Source organism: Moschus berezovskii, chromosome 15 (assembly GCF_049115385.1).
Source record: "Moschus berezovskii isolate FMDL1 chromosome 15, NW_MosBer_1.0, whole genome shotgun sequence".
NCBI classification, from domain to species: Eukaryota; Metazoa; Chordata; class Mammalia; order Artiodactyla; family Moschidae; genus Moschus; species Moschus berezovskii.
In genome coordinates this window covers 40124341-40142630 of record NC_142474.1, presented here as the reverse complement: position 1 = coordinate 40142630, position 18290 = coordinate 40124341, and positions in this window count along the sequence as shown.

Genomic DNA, 18290 nt, shown 5'->3' with positions numbered 1-18290 from the left:
GACTCCATTTCCAGCAGCAAAGGACAGTTGAGCATGTGGTGGTGAAACAGTCACTCAGACCAGACGGTCACTTTCACACACCTGTAGTCATCACATGCCTGTTGAGGATGAGGTTCTGGATGGCTAAGTATTTACTGAGTTTGAATGTTTTGGTGGAAAATACACGTAAGATCGGGTTGGTTGGTTACTTCTAACTATACTAGACAATTTAGGAAAAGAAAATTATGTGTTCAGGGCTTTAAATTCCCAGATTAAGATCTGCAGAAGGAACCAGAAAATGTCTAGATTGGCCTTGTAAGAAATCTTCTCCCCTGTAGCCAAAGGGCCTAGACTACTGAAAATTAAGCCCAAAGTCTCATTCTGGAAGTGGTGAGTTACAGCCCAAATTGATTTCCCAAGTTCACAGCATCTGTTTTATTAAATTTAGGATGTTTATTACGAAGGTATGGATGTATATGAGCAAGTTCCTGTGATGCTAGGGATCTGAGCCCCTGTTGCTGGGGACTTCCTTTCCTTCTTCACTCCTGCTGGAGATGTCAACCCCCTTCTCGTGATAACAGCTCTGATGCCCCACCCAGGAGCTCGCCCAGGAGTATAGGCAATATTGGCTCTACTCCTATATTTCTGAGTTGAAAAACCTGAAGCTCACTTAAAATGATTCATATTTTATGTTGATAAAAATAGTACATGTATCTCTGTAGCCATCACTCCAGATAGATAATCAGTCAAGATCATAGTGATCCCTAGTCCATTTTATTCTATCCTAAGCAGTGCATATAGCCACATCTAACAATAAATATTAAGTAAGATCAGTTCAAGTTCCAAACTTAAAGCACTCCAAGCAAGTAAAGTTATAGCTAACCACGTTAAGACTGCACTTGTGGTAAAAGATGTCAGAGCCTACATCACAGGGAGCAAGTGAGATGTGTGGGAATCGACTTGCCCTTTTCTTCCATTAAAGGGCAGAGTTTCTTGGGGGAAAAAAAAAACAAAACTGGTTCCATTTCCTCCCTGCAAGCTTCCTTTTTAAAATTACAGAACACAACACACATTTCAACATGACTCCACATGACTCAGAGGCCCTTCTTAAAATAAGACCAGACCACATTCCTGGAGACGGAATCACCTCTAACCTTCCAAGCTTGGTCAGCATCACTAACCAGGATGTGTTTTCATTCCTCAGATAGCATGGGAAAGTTCTGATTTCCACAGTTAACCTAGCTGTCAGCCAATTATTTGTTCACTGCAGCTCTAAACAAATTTTGTTTTCTTTTCTCATTGCCTCACCAGGAATGAAAGACAACCCACATAAAACCTCATGTTTTCCAGTGTAAATAAAGACTACCATCTCCAGAAAATAAATGGTTCCTGAGATGATTTTTTTTGAACAAAGTAGTTTATGAAAGTATGAGATTTAGGACCTTTCGTTTATGCCATTTAGGACCTCCTTGAAGCACTTCAGCCCCGAGAGAAACAGATATATTGTGAGTTAATTGTGCCAGAAGACTGTTCCTTCTGCAGAACCGGGAAAACTTTTTGGTGAACACCAAGCACAACTCAGCATTTTTCTTCTGATTAAAAAATTGAAAAAAGTGAAGGTGCACCCCGCCAGCACGTTTACACACCAGTCTACATCGCTTTCCCACCACACAACAGCGGCTGGTTCACATTGGCACCATCACACAGCAGCGGCTGGTTCACATCGGCAGGATTGTGCACAGAAGCCTGAAGACCTGTGCATCTAACCAGAACATTTCTTGGGGAGCAGGGCAATGAGGCTTGAACTTGGACCTAGAAGACCTGGATTGGAATCTGTTTACCTACCAGACTGTAGGTCTCAATTTCTTTATTTGAAAAAAGGGGATGAATAATATTGACTTCGAATGTGAATAAAGCAGGCTCATACACGTGGGACTCTTATCAGGCACTGAGGACTGTCCACTTGGTGGACGGGATTGCTGTTAATAACAGTGGATCCAGAGCTGTCATGACTAACCGGTCTGAACTCCAAAGGGACGGTTGTCTTTCATGCACTGAGTCAGAGTTTCCTTAGCGATGGGGCCCCAGGAGATAAAGAACTGTAATCACTTCCTGTGAGTGCTGTCTCTCCCTCAGTCGTACGATGAGTAACATTTATATCACTCATTTCTAAGCACGAGGCTACTTGAGAACCCCACTCCCCCCAGGCATTTGGTTAAATCAGACTCAGAATAGTGGCTTTGGCAGCTTGGCGCCTGAGCTTCAAGACTGCCCAGCCCCTGGTCCGCGCCCCCAGCCGCACTTAGAGACATTCAGGCTTTGAAGTAGATCTCTCCAACCCCCTCCCAGACACCCGACAGATGAAGTCATGGACCAGAGGAGCAATCGCCGCCTGAAACAGTCGTCTTCCAGATGTGCCCTTGCTCAGGGTCGGCCCCAAGTGTCACTTCCTGGCAGGAAGAGATTGCTTGTGTTTTGTTTGCTTTCAAGACCCTGTTGACAAAGCCCTGCTACAGGTGTCCCCCTGAAACTGTGACACAGTGACTTTCCTTAGTCAGAAGCGCTGTCAATGTCATCTCAGGTCTCCTCTCTTCTCAGGTCTGTTCTGCGCATCTGTTCAGGAGAGGTCAGTACCCCGTTTCACTGAGATTTTTAAGTCATCCCATGAAGTCAGATTTTAACAAGGACAGTAACAATAGCACCCCCGCTGTCTGATGCCAGTCTCCCTCTAGCCTGTCTCCTGACTTGATCCTTTAATAGAAGGGCACCTTATCTGATGACCCAAGGTGCTGATTCATTTCCACTCCTTTCTTTTCTCCCCACCCTCCTCCCCCACCTCCTGCCCCCTCCCCTGTTTAAGCAGTTGAAGGAATCAGTGGGCCCTTGAACTCTCTTTTCCTGGAGCAAACTTTTTTCACAATCTTAGTTTACTCCAAGGAAGATAAAACAAAAAATGCTGAAGCGCACCATGCAAATACAAAGTAAATAAGTAGATGCACAAAGGCCACTGTGGTTGTTGGCGCAGATGCTGGGGAGCAGCTGGGGGCTGAGACCAAGATCGGGCTGAGCCCAGGGGCCGCAGCTGGGGCCCGAGTGTGTGAATGGAGCTGAGTTGGCCTCCCACACAACAGGAATTCCTCCAAAACTATGCGCTCGTTATGGGAGCACAGGAAAAATGTGTTTAGAATATCACTAAGGAAACCCAGATACATTATCTTTGCCAGAGCACAAAAGACAGTTCAGTTAGTGCCCAGTTCAAAATGACTAAAACAGAGAACACACGTTGAATGATGCTGGGGAAGCAGAGAAGTAGAAAAAGAAGGTGACTTGGTTCTTGATGCCCAGACAAGAGCAAGATGTGCCCTTCCCCGCACCAGGGGGCTTGCTGTGACTCTTTTTCACAACCCTGGCTCTCTGAAGGCAAAGAAGAATTAAAAGGAAAGCATTTGGGTCTTCCCACTCAAAAAGGTTTAGTTGTCACAGATTTCTCTTCCAAATATCAAGATGTTTGCTCCTGCCGTCACACCTGTAAACACATTTTATTTAATGTGGAGGACATAGAGGTAAGAGTGTGCTTTGACTCCAGAATTTTGAGAGTATGCTTTGACCTCCACTCTTATTCCAACAAAGCACATTGTGTATGCACTGGGGTTGTGTGTGTGTGTGTGTGTGCAGAGCTCTAAATTCCACGGGGCAGTTTACTTCCATTTTAATGCAGGTTAATTTTTAGCATTATAACAGCACAGACAATTCCTCTCTAAAAATAGGCTGTAATATGTTTACATTTGTGAAGTTAGGCAGTGACAGTTCTGTCTGCAGTATCCTTGAACAGATCCCCAGCTGTAAAAAGATGGCGGGAGCAGTGGTTTCCTGTAGCACAATGACCCTCCCACTGTTCTCCTCCGGCCTGGGCCAGCCCCAGAGCAGATGGGCTCCCCTCAACCTCTTCACACTACCCTGTGTTATTTCCTCTTCTACTGTTGCATTTTGGTAGCAAAGTTAAAGATTCAGGCTTTTTAAATATAGTTATTAATTCTTTTAAAAATAGCCTGAACGAGTTCACGGTAGGCTTCTTAATCGCCAGCAAAATGACTGAGCTGGACAGAATGAGGACCCCACACTCTGGGGAAGGAATTATTCATTACAAGTGACAGGGGATCTTCCTGTGCCTTTTAAAGCTCATTGCTTGAAAAATGTGGCCCTTTTAACACACACTTGTACATGGATGTATCTTCAAAGATCACACTCATACTTTTTTCTTGGACTGGTTTTCTTTTCTGGCTGATAGTTTGAAGCAGATGTGGTTCTAGAAAACCAGTGAATTACCCCTGGGACTAAGTAATGGCCCAGACCTCAAAGCCACAGTAGAAACATTCGGCCCTTGTAACTGAGCACCTGGAGATCAGTCTACAGTACCGGCATGAATCACCCACTGACTGGGGATAAAGAAACCAGTACCCCAAAGTTTGCAAGCACAGGCATAAAATGAATTCAAGTTATTTTAATGTGAACACTAAAGACTAAGCTAATAATTTTTAAGAAAATAAATAAATTAACCATGACAATAAGACAAACTCAGAAGATGATAACAATTGCAAATGAGAGATTTCAAGATGTTTAAAACCCTTGAACCAAAGACACTAGCTCTGTTTTCATTAATCCATTTATTTTAGGGTATTTATGAAGCATCTACACAGTAACAGCTACAATACTACCTGATACTCAAATACATATTGTTTAGTCATAGGAATTGCAGTAGATAATTCTGATACCTTTATTAAAATCTAAGTTCAAACTAGCTAGAAGATAAATTCCAAAAATTTAAAAAAAGACACATTTAATTTGTAACCATAATCCATGAATTATAAAGGTGGCTGTTACATTACTTAAAGAGAGACATACCATGTATCACTAGATAGACAAGAGGAATAGTCTGACTTGGATAAAAGCTGAACCCAAAGCTAGGAGAAGCACTTTTTAATGGGCCTTCACAGTTCTCAGTAGTCACTGTCAGAAGACATTTGAAATAAACTCCAAATAATGCATTTCATGTCATATAATTGCAAAACTGAGTATTTATACCAAAGCATTTAAAAATACCACTTGTTAAAACTGTATTTTTCTATGAAAATACAAGGCACAGAGTCTTAAGCAAAGATTCACTCAAGATTCTTTAACTCTGACTCTGACAGTATCTTTTCCTGGATTAGCACACAAAGTATTCAGACATAGGCACCAAAACAAATAAACATAATTAAATAAATAGGTAACATTGTTTAAAAACCATAAATTGATTCCATTATTGTACTTAAGGCAAAAATCAAGGTTTCAAGATATACTAGCACTACAAACAAACCTGAGCATTAAACAGACGGAACCCGCCTGTGTCACTGAGCTGTACCTGCCCAGTCACCCCAGTGCCTGTAGAGCGCGCGCTGGTCCCAGCTCTGCCCTTCTGCCTCTTGGCTGTGCCATGCCTCCCCCACCCCAGGACCCCTTTCAGGCTCTCCCCTCCTGATCTCCTCAGGAGAGGCCCCTGTCATTAGCCACCCCCTCTGCCACGGGCTTTCCATGGTCTGCCCACTTTAGACCAGTCCTCTGGGCTTCAGACTCAGACACCTCACCCGAGCATCCCATAGACTGTAGCCCACCAGGCTCCTCTGCCCATGGGATTTCCCAGGCAAGAATACTGGAGTGGGTTGCCATGCCCTCCTCTGGGGGATCTTCCTGACCCAGGGATCAAACCTGGGTCTCCTGCATTGCAGGCTTATTCTTTAACAACTGAGCCAAGAGGGAAGTTGTCTCAGGGCCCCTTCAAACCCCAGCTCCCCAAACGTAATCTTGTTCAGGGGGTTCTGCAGTCCTCCCCACACTTGGGCTTGGTCCTCCCCACACTCCCTCTCCACACACCCTCCCCAGCTTCTCCACCCTGGGCCAGGCTCCATCACGCTCTCCGCAGGGCCACCTCTGCAGTCAGACAGTCTTGACTTTGCTCCATGTGTTTAGCCCAGCTCTCAGACTTGACTATGGCTCTGAAAACACGAGGAAGGTGTTTGTTTTGTTCACCAATATATACATATATAAATTGCATACTTGTTAACAATTTTAAAGATGTAGATTACATATTTTTTTCCCCACAACCCAAATGCCTCTACTGTTCTTGCCAGTTATAAAGTAATATATACTTGGTGTGAAAAACAAAAGTCTAACAAACACACACACAGAGTGTAAATTTAAACAGAGACTCTACCTGTCACCCCAAAACATGCTATTTCCCAGAGTGATTGCAGATTATTTAATTTCTATTCTCCCAGACCTGCACTCAGATTTGAGTGATGCACTGATATTTATTAAAATAAATATTATAAAAATGGGATCATAATTCTCATGATACTGTCTTGAAATCTATTTTGTTCTCCCCTGGACAGTGGTGATAATAACACAAGTGAATGTATATCTAAACTTACCAAATTGTATGCAATAATTATGTGCATTTTTGTTTAAGTTATAACCTCAATAAAACTGGGGAGAAAAAGGAAAAACAAACAGAAGGACAATATATGCAATCATTACAATTCAGAGGCACTGCAGATAGATCTAATTCATGCTGTAGGTCTACATACTATTCCATTATCCAGCTGTAGTGTAATTTATTTTTACCCAGTACCTGTAGATGGGCTTGTAGATGGTGTATTATTTATTACCTATAGAATGAAAGGAACCTCTGAGTAACGTTCTACTGTGCATTCATTTTTTGTGTATCTGAGATCACCAAGCTAATCCGTAGTTTTCTTAAGTGAATTTCCTGTGTCTGGATTTCTCCATCAGTGCAAATATGCACCTGTTTTTACTTTGCATCATGTTGGAAATGAAGATGCAAGTTGCAGTAGATGGCAACTTAGATTCAGTGAAATGTGGTACTCGTCTACCCTAAGCCATCAGTAAACAGCTTTATTTGTCAGTATGAAGATCTCCTGCTGCTGCTGCTGCTAAGTCACTTCAGTCGTGTCCGACTGTGTGTGACCCCATAGATGGCAGCCCACCAGGCTCCCCCGTCCCTGGGATTCTCCAGGCAAGAACACTGGAGTGGGTTGCCATTTCCTTCTCCAATGTGTGAAAGTGAAAATTGAAGTCGCTCAGTCGTGTCCGACCCTTCGCGACCCCACGGACTGCAGCCTACCAGGCTCCTCCATCCATGGGATTTTCTAGGCAAGAGTACTGGAGTGGCTTGCCATTGCCTTCTCTGGGAGAGATCTAAATATACATTTGCTCATGGGAAACTAGGACAACCTGATGTATCAGGCATTCTGTTATCTCTTCCCAGAGGACTAGATACCTGTACACCATTCCACATCAGAACTCATTTGTCACCTGGGCAAAGAGATGAGTGTGGATGGAAGGAAGTCAAGGACTCTTATGAAGGAAGAGTGTTCCAGGGCTGCAGGTGTGAACCAGGTTTGCACTGAGCTCTTTAGAGCAGGATGGGGCTCCAGTTTCTCCTGCTATTGGCTCTTTGCTTTGGTTTTATTAGATTTGGCACAGTAATCTGTTAAGTGGAGTGTCAGGCCACCGAATGTCAACCCACTCCTCCTTCTTGGATTTGATTTGCATTTCAGGCTAACATGGTCAGTCAGGCTTCCAAAGGAGAATTATCAGGCTACGAGGTCCTCTGAGATAGTATTTATCAAACCATCACCGCAAATCCCAACTGGGGGTCAGGATCCAAATGGAATTGTGGAATCAAAGTCTTTTGAAAAAAGGGACAAAAAAACTGTATAAGGCGAAATAGCAAATAGTATGCATTTGCAGAATAAGTTGAACTCTAATTAGTGAAATTATAGCTTGGTGTCGTATTGGGTGGTATAGCACTGAGGTTAAAATCTGTTTCATACCGAAGGCTCTAGTCCACAGAGCTCATGAACCAACACTGTCCACTGAGCATGCTATCTGCCCCGGCCTGGCTTTGCCTCTCCTGATCCTCTGCCGTGTCCAGCCTCTGTGCCCAGCTGGCTGAGGGCACCCAATTCCCTTTCTCTGTCCCTTCAGTTGGGATGGAAGAGAAACAAGAGGACAACTGTCCACTGTAGCCCTTGCTCATTCCTCCTTTTCTTCCATATTTCAAGATAGCTCTTTTATTTCATTTGTAGAGATAGGTGAGTGGGTGCTAGAGGACTGCTGGTGATTAAAAGAAAATCCCTTTTCCACAATCGCAAATCTAACTAGTTTTTCCCAAATTTTTACCACAGTGGTTCTTAAACCTTTGTGGGGTAAGTGTCCTTTCAGATTCAAGCGAAAAGTGCAAAGCCCAGAAAATACCACACACACAAAAAGACATACAGTTTGAGGCTCTTTGCAGCTGGATCAACTGTACATTCATCTGTTGGACCCATGAGAATCCAAGGCTACACACTTCAGACTATTAAACTAACCATGCATCACACATGAGACAGAGTCAGACGGTAATATGTTAAGACAAGAGATATGCTCCAAGGGTACCAATTTTCTTGTCTGCTCATTGTGAACACCAGCGTTTTACCTATAATGTTCAAGTTGAATTACACCTGATCCAGCAAAATGCCAAAGTCAAGTTCTTAAATTTGGGGTCTTAGAGGAATCACTGAAGTTTCTTGAGCTCATGCTACTCAATAGCTTTGCACCTCCTAAGACGCTTCAGTTGTATCTGACTCTGTGCAACCGCACGGACTGTCACCCGCCAGGTTCCTCTGTCCAGGGGACTTCCCAGGCAAGAATACTGGAGTGGGTTGCCCTGCCCTCCTCCAGAGAATATTTTCTGCAAAATGAGATTGCTACAAAAAGGAACAGGCCTGACCGCTTGGAGCCACCCTCAGTATTGCCCTGTTCCTCAGACCCCCGTGTGGCCTGGTCTGAAGTGCCCTGCACACGTTTCCCTCTCGTGGTCTCTCTTCTCCAACTGTCAGGTCATCAGGCCTCTCACTGGCCACTGTCAGCCCTGCCCAGGGGTCCCTGTGTGACTCCTGCGGGTACCCTGCCCAGACACCCCTATTGGTGGAGTGATAATTATCTTTCAGAACCCAGTTCGGGTTGGCTCCTATTTATGTGTGCTTGGTGCCCCTCAGTTTATGAGGTTACAGATGAGAGCCTTGGCCACAGCACCCAAGCTCCAGGAACTGGCCAAGCTCGCCCTCCCCAGGGCTCCTCCTGATGTTTCCCCTCCCCCTTTCCGCACTGAGTCACACCCAGGGTGACGGCCCCTTCCCATCATGGGGCTTCTGTCTAGGGAATGTTCCCATTGACCTGGCTTCATCCCATCCATCTGGACTCTCATTCCTCAGGCCTCAGGTCAAATGCCACGTGTTCAGAGAGGCTGAGTGCCATGTTTCTCCATCGTGATGATCTCTTGCCATTTTTCTTTATTTCAATAATCAGATTTCCAATTGCATATTTATTTGGTTGTTTGTTTTAGGTCAATGTTTTCTTAAATACATTATAATATTTAACTCACCAAAATTCTACCTCCATGCAGGAGGATTAATTTAATTTACATACCATTAGATACCTGGAAAAGAGCACAGTAAATGTCAGTCTAGGGTTTCATACCCATTTGATACATGAGTTTTATAAATTCTGTCCTTGACCCTGAAAACTCTGTGTTCTCAGGTTGTCGTTGAAATCGGGGCTCAGCAATAGTTAGTCATTCATTGTTTTAAAATCATTTAAATAACACCAAAAGCCGTTTGAGGTTTACCTCTGATTGTTCAGAAGTTTCACTTTATATGATGTCAAAAGATGTGAGTCTTCCTGGTACATTTCTTCAGTAATAAAACTGTAGGACACATCTAATTAGGTGGTCTTCCTAAGGAAGGTGCAGAGTCTCACCCATCCATCTGAAGAGGGACCTTGCTCTAAACTCATCTTCTGGGGCACGGTCTCAAGTCCCCATGGCCCCCTCTCTTTGGGATTAGCTCCAGAATAGAGTGGCACTGGGGGTAGCAAACACGCGGGGGACAAGCCCTGCACCTGGGCATCGTGTGTACTGTCTCTCTGCTTTGCTGTCTCCTTTAGTCAGTGTGACCAACCAGACAGCTCCAGGCGATTACATGCATTAACAGATGGACAGTTCTTGGCCCCTGGTAGGAAACATAAGGCCCCTGGCCCCATAGAATCTAGTTCATTTCATCACCACCTCAGAAGTTTGCCACAAGGTAAATATGCACTACATTCATTTGCATATCAAGCACGTGTCAAGAAATATTAACACCATGCATTTTTGGATTTCTCTGGTGGCTCAGTTGGTAAAGAATCTTCCTGTAATGCAGGTGACCTTGGTTCGATCTCTGGGTTGGGAAGATTCCCTGGAGAAGGAAATGGCAACCCACTCCAGTTTTCCTGCCTGGAGAATCCCACGGACAGAGAAGCTGGGGGCTGCAGTCTAGGGGATCACAAAGAGTCGGATAAGACTAAGCACAGCACAGCACATCGATAGTTTTAAAGTAAACTTTACAAATAATAATAGCCAAGGGTCAAACTACATGCCGTCAGAAATCTTTAGAGTTTTAAGTTGATTTTCTTAAATTCTAGAATCAACAAAAAATATCCTAATATACTGAAATTAAAGAGGTAACTTTTTCTGTTCTATGGACAATAATTGTTTCTTAGTAAAAATCTTAAAGGTTGTTCTTAATGGATAGATAAAAATGCTTCATAATTAAAGGCATTGTATTAAATGTTTCCTTGAAAATGATTTTTTAAATCAGTTTTTTCTTAAATAATATTAAAGGTTTTCTCTCGGTTCTGTTTTCTTTGTTACACAAGTATTTTCTATATATAGCAAAATATGTAAATATATTTCAATTTGAACTTAACTAAGAACATATCAAGCCACATGTAAACTCTTTATTAAGTACAATATGCTTTTCTATAGCCTGAATGGGGTTAGAGCAATTGATGACGATTTTACAATAGAAACATAGGTTTAATTTTATTGTTAAATTTTAAATTTGAAGCCACCATGGCGTAACTTCATGTATTTTCCAGTTTTAATATTTGAGGCTCTAGTGAGTTTATCTCTATTTGCAGTTGTATATATAGAGAGATAATCTCAGAACATAAGAAATTCTTAGCAGATACTGATGTGTACCTCAGTTTCAGAGTCAACTAGAAATACTTAAGCACTGGGAATCAGTGCAACCACCCTCTCTGGGAATGAAGACTGTCAAAATGAGTAAAACTCACAGAGACTTCTTGAAAGCTCACTGATGCTGTAAAACCTTCCATAATCTTCCAGTCACTTATTTGATCTCTACAAACTTTGACAATCTGTATCACTTCTTTCCCCCTCAAGAAGGCAATCATTTACAATTGTCATTTTTTCAATAGGCTTTATGGAGGTCTTTATTTTAAAATAAAATGTTAAGTTAAAACTACTATCTTAAACCACACGCTTGACTTGAAGATGGACACAAGCTCTTAATTTGTCAGGACTGCTTAGGACATTATATAACTTCCCCCCTAGAGGGTGAAATCACCTTGGATCTTCCGGCAGCTTCCAGCCAGTGATGCAAAATGAAGAGATTACATACATTCTGTTTACTGTTATTGTTATTATTATTATTCAATTATTATTATTCAGGGTATCTTTATCCCTGATTGGCAATGGCTCCTGACAGCATTTGATGTGCCGGGCTGTCAAGATAGAGGAACACAGGTGCTCCAGGGACGTGTTGCTGACTCACTGAGGCAAACTGGCAGAGGAAGTCCCATCAGGAGCGATCAGACTAACACCCCTGTCTCTACTCACTGCAAGCAGCGGCGTTCAGCAGGTGGGGTGGGGACTGCTGGGGACACTGCTCCTGCAGGAGACGGTGGTGGGATTGGTCACACATACACCAGCCTTTCTGATCTTGAGGTGGGGTGGTAGACTTCGCCCAACTGGAAAGATCCCGAGGTTAGGCTCCAACCAGGTGGCTTCTGTTCATGCAAAACCAGAGTCCTGCCAGCTACACACCCTCTAACGAAACCTGCAGACGCTTTCTGAACCGTCTGGTTCAGAGGCCTGTAAAGACATCTCGTGAGCAGTTGTCGTTTCTTCGACTGGAGCATCCCTGCTCATAAAGACCAGCCTCGTGTGGCCCCCAGCCTGATGTGAAACCACCCTGAGGTCAAGAGAGAGGTTGACTGGCAAACAGCCCTGTGTTGAAGAACCCAGAGCCACCGGCCATAGGCTGCAACCTGGTCAGAAGCACGTGGACGCAGGAGGGTGCAGCTAGGATGCCTGTTGCTTGGAGAGGATGGTTCCCCCCCAGTCCACACCCAGCTTGCATCCTGCCCTCAACTCTTCTCTGCTGGTTTCCTGGGGTGGGGTCCACAGGAACTTCAGTCTGCGGGTAGACGGAACAGGGTTTCTGACATGATATTAAATGTATGCAGCTGTACACCTACCGCAGGGAATAATAACAAGATTATTTTGAAGTGTATTACATTTTAAAGCGGTCTTTAAAGAAAGTTCCCTCAGAAACATACAATTCTGTTTACCACTTGCTAATACAATTCCAACCCATAATTTGCTCAGTGATAAATATAAGCTATGTTACACCAAGGGTTTTCTATTTGCAATAATTCACATATTATTTATAATTTACACTAGACAGGCTCTTCCTGTAAAACTTAAATGCCTCGTTTTTAGCTGAGGAACATAAAATCGCTTACTGATAGCTTATATTTACCCCCCTTCCAAAAATAGATGATACATTTTTCTTGTGGTGCAGTTTCCCATGCACATAAAATGTTTAGCCAGCAACAGTGAATTAGAAAATGAATTCATAGAATATTTGGGATGGGAGCAAGAAAATCAGTCTCCTTATTACCTGTGCTTGCAGTCATCTGGTCTACATGCTATTCACCGAGACACAGGGCACTCCTTGGAGGGGTGGGACACTGGCCTCCCTTCACGATTCACGGAGGGAGCTGAGGCAGGACCAGGGCACCTCTGTCACCCACAGTGCCTGGATCGCAGGAAATATGTAGGGTCAGGGTTTGTCCTGTACTCACCAGGTCAGCACCAGGCTGAGTTCAGCCATGCAAAAAAGTCCAATGTTGAAATGTCCAATATTGAAATTGTTTTTTTTTTTTTTTTTAGCTTTAGGATTCATGTTACAAAAACAAGAAACAAATCAAAACAAACAAACAAAACACCTTGGGATGGACCAAGAAATTAAAACATACCAACCGGTTACTCACGGAGTGTGGGGCTACAGTATCTGCTCACACTTTTTACTTTGTGAGCAAAAAGAGGAAGGGCAGTGCTTGAATGTTTCCATTTTTTTCCACACCACATGTGCGCCTTATTTTGGAAGAAAATTCATGCTGACAAGTAGCTTAATATTTTAAGAAAACAACACCTTTGACCTATATTCTAATGCTTCCCCCCCCCCACTTTTTTGGTGAATTTTTTAAAAGGCTAAAAGTCCTTAGCTTCCCAAATTTCAAATATTTTTTTCTCTAGTTTTCTTATTAAATTAAGTTGAAGGAGCACACTATATAAGGCAATATCCTTTTCTTTATCAAAAAAATAATACTTTTGTGCAGTCACATTTTAAGTTTTGTTTTAAATGCATGAAGCTTTTAGTGAAATACCTCTTAAATATGTCATAAAAATTTTTTAATCACGATGATCAAAGGACAGAAACCATTACTTTATACTTTTAGCTTTTTCAAAGTGCATTCAGAATCACAAACCCTGTAGATGGACCATCATCTCTGAGGAGAGAAAAATCGGATTGTAAGAAGAAAGCGTAGAAGCTTTCTCATAAAAGAAAGAGGATGGTCCATGCAAAGCCCAGTCTCTAGTAAATCAGCATGTTAGATTCTGAAAGGCAAGCACATCTTATCAGGGGTGTTCTGCACCCCAGCAGCTGGAAGGGAGCAGTGTTTATACAGTAGATGTGCAATGAAAAGTAACACTCATCTATAACCACAAAAAAACACTTTTTATTAAAAAATGGGAAAAATTAATTCAAAGTTAATGCTTCATTCTAAAACAAGAAGATGTTGCTTGTTGCTGTGATTCTAAGAGAAGTTTTGGAGGTAATGCAATATGGACAGTTTCTCAAATGCAACAGGACAGCAGCTAATTGTATAATTAGTCTTTGTTCATTATACATGTGTGATATAATCGGATTTAGGGATCATATGAAACTATGGAACTGCAGGTCTTGTCACATGAAATTGATGAGAAAAATTATTGCATAAAGAGACCTTATGACATGTTAATAAATGGGGATAGTCTGTAAGGAATATTAACAAAACCTGTCTGAACGAGATTATAAATCTTCAATGAGTTTTCAAATTACTCATGCCTCCAGGACACAGAAACACAAACTCCTGGATTGCAGCCATGTCAGATTTGCAGCTACAAGGCTTAAAAAAATAGCAAGATAAAAGGCAGTGCTTAATTAAATGTGTCTACAGATAAATTCCAGGTTAGGCTAATTTAATTGTGTCTGTGTAACGCGTGCACCTCTGGACACTTCAGAATGGCGTTGGCTGGGTCCTGAAGCATCATGAAGGCCCAGGTATGCTCTCAAAGAGTAGTCTCTAAGAACAAATACCTCTAGTATTTGCTTAATATTTTATTGGACAATTTTTTTTGCAAGAAGGGAAAGCGTACGCAGATGATTTATAATTTAGGTTAGGAACTATTTTCTCAAGAACTTCGTTGATCCTTCCTTCAAACACCAATCACAGTGAACATATCAATAATTTGAGCAGGACTTCCCTGGTGGTTCAGTGGTAAAGAATCTGCCTGCTAATGGGGACATGGGTTCGATCCCTGGTCTGGGAAGATCCCACATGCCACAGAGCAACTAAGCCTGAGAGCTGCAAGTACTGAAGCCCACATTCTCTACAGCCTGTGCTCTGCAACAAGAGAAGCCCCCGCAGTGAAAAGACCACACACCACAACTAGAGAGTAGCCCCTGCTCGCCACAACTAGGGAAAAACCCGCAGGCAGCAACAAACACCACCGTAACCAAAACTAGATAAAATCATTGTAAAAAAATAGTTGGGGCAAATGCAAGATGTTCCACATGCCTTTGATCTATTAAATCAGTTTGTCTTCACAAATGAAGAAGCTCAAGTCCAAAGAGATTAAACCTCTTGGATCAAGTTACTTATGTGGCAAATGCTTTTTAGACCACGGATCTGAGCCCAGTCGGAAAACTGGCTCTAATTCAGTTTTACCAGTGTAACCATGCTGATGTCCACAGCCTCCCAACAGTTTCTAAGAAACTCAGCTCCGTTAAACAGGAAGTGACTTAAAGAAACATAAAGTTAGCAATGAGAATGTCAGCATGTCTTCTCTATGTTTTGAGTCTTTCACAGTACCATTTTTCTTGGTTCTGCTGAGAAACAGTAAGTCTACAGTCACATGTATGAATGAGACTCTTAAGAAGACGTCCTGTTCTTCTAGATTTCCATCACCTAAGAGTGATGCTAGGGAGACAGGCAATTGGCAAACATGTGGAGAGCAAAATAACAGCTGTTTCAAGTGGTATTTTCAGAAAGCTCTGCCAAGACCCATGAACACCTCCTCCTCAGAGGCAGTGCTGCTTTGGCTTTCACCAGTGTTCCCATTCTGGTACCAGTTCAGGGGTATTGAGTAACTGTGGATGGTGCTCCATCACCATGGTTGTCAAGGAACCATGGTTGTGATCCAGATCCCACCTCCTGGGAGGAGGTCTTGGGTACCCATCAGCGGAAACTGGGTTCCCACTTCCCTGCATAGCAGAGGGATGAAGACCAGCCTGCTGACCTCTGACACAAAATGCCTTCTTGGAAGCCTCATGAAATAAAGTTCAAAGACACCATTGGCAAAAACTCAAACTTTCTTTCATCTCCATTTGTTTAATGTACAGAAAAGATAGCCGCATTTCTGGTCTTTTGTTCATTCATTCATCTCAAGTTTTCAATATTTGAAAAAAGATTTTCTGTGCTTCTTCCAAAATGTGCAGGAGATTGGAGGTATTGCAGTTTAACGGCATTTTATTTATTTATTTATTTAAAATGTGTTCCTTTCTTTTTTTTTAATTTTTATTTTTATTGGAGGCTAATTATTTTACTGACTCTGTGGACATGAGTTTGAGTGAACTCCGGGAGTTGGTGATGGACAGGGAGGCCTGGCGTGCTGTGATTCATGGGGTCACGGAGAGTCGGACACGACTGAGCAACTGAACTGAACTGAACTGAATTATTTTACAATATTATATTGGTTGGTTTTGCCATACATTGACATGAATACGTCCCGGGTGTACATGAGTTCCCCTTCCAGAACAACCCTCCCACCTCCCTACTCCCCTTATCCTCCCTCTGGGTCATCCCCGCACACCAGCCCCGAACATCCTGTAACATGCATCGACCCTGAACTGGCGATTCATTTCACATATGATAATATACATGTTTCAATGTCATTCTCCCAAACCATCCCACCCTCACCCTCTCCCACAGAGTCCCAAAGACTGTTCTATACATCTGTGTCTCTTTTGCTGTCTTGTATACAGGGTTATTATTTGCATCTTCCTAAATTCCATATATATGCATTAGTATATTGTATTGGTGTTTTTATTTCTGGCTTACTTCACTCTATAATAGGCTCTAGTTTCATCCATCTCATTAGAACTGGTTCAAATGCATTCTTTTTAATGGCTGAGTAATACTCCATTGTGTATATGTACCAAACCTCTCTTATCCATTCATCGGCAGATGGACATCTAGGTTGCTTCCATGTCCTGGCTATTATAAACAGTGCTGCGATGAACATTGGAGTACATGTGTCTCTTTCAATTCTGGTTTCCTTGGTGTGTATTCCCAGGAGTGCGATCGCTGGATCATATGGCAGTTCTATTTCCAGTTTTTTGAGGAATCTCCACACTGTTCTCCATAGTGGCTGTACTAGTTTGCATTCCCACCAACAGTGTAAGAGGGTTCCCTTCTCTCCACACCCTCTCCAGCATTTATTGCATGTAGACTTTTGGATAGCAGCCATTCTGACTGGTGTAAAATGGTATCTCATTGTGGTTTTGATTTGTATTTCTCTGATTATGAGGGATGTTGAGCATTTGTTCATGTGTTTGTTAGCCATCTTTATGTCTTCTTTGGAGAAATGTCTGTTTAGTTCTTTGGCCCATTTTTTGATTGGGTCACTTAGTTTTCTGGAATTGAGCTGCAGGAGCTGCTTGTATATTTTGGAGATTAATCCTTTATCAGTTGTTTCATTTGCTATTATTTTCTCCCATTCTGAAGGCTATCTTTTCACCTTGCTTAGAGTTTCCTTTGCTGTGCAGAAGCTTTTGATTTTAATTAGGTCCCATTTGTTTATTTTTGCTTTTATTTCCAATATTCTGGGAGGTGAGTCTTGGAGGATCCTGCTGTGATTTATGTAGGAGAGTGTTTTGCCTACGTTCTCCTCTAGGAGTTTTATAGACGCTGGTCTTACGTTTAGCTCTCTAATCCATTTTGAGTTTATTTTGGTGTATGGTGTTAGAAAGTGTTCTAGTTTCATTCTTTTACAAGTGGCTGAGCAGTTTTCCCAGCACCACTTGTTAAAGAGACTGTCTTTTCTCCATTTTATATTCTTGCCTCCTTTGTCAAAGATAAGGTGCGTGGATTTATCTCTGGGCTTTCTATTTGGTTCCATTGATCTATATTTCTGTCTTTATGCCAGTACCATACTGTCTTGATGACTGTGGCTTTGTAGTAGAGCCTGAAGTCCGGCAGGTTGATTCCCCCAGTTCCATTCTTCTTCCTCAAGATTGCTTTGGCTATTCGAGGTTTTTTGTATTTCCATACAAACTGTGAGATTATTTGTTCTAGTTCTGTGAAAAATATCATTGGTAGCTTGATAGGGATTGCATTGAATGTATAAATTACTTTGGGTAGTATACTCATTTTCACAATATTTATTCTTCCAATCCACGAACACGGTATATTTCTCCATCTATTAGTGTCCTCTTTGATTACTTTCACTGGTGTTTTATAGTTTTCTATGTACAAGTCTTTTGTTTCCTTAGGTAGATATATTCCTAAGTATTTAATTCTTTTCGTTGCAACAGTGAATGGAATAGTTTCCTTAATTTCTCTTTCTATTTTCTCATTATTAGTGTATAGGAATGCAAGGGATTTCTGTGTGTTGATTTTATATCCTGCAACTTTACTGTATTCATTGATTAGCTGTAGTAGCTTTCTGCTAGAGTCTTTAGGGTTTTCTGTGTAGAGGATCATGTCATCAGCGAATAGTGAAAGTTTTACTTCTTTTCCAATTTAGATTCCTTTTATGT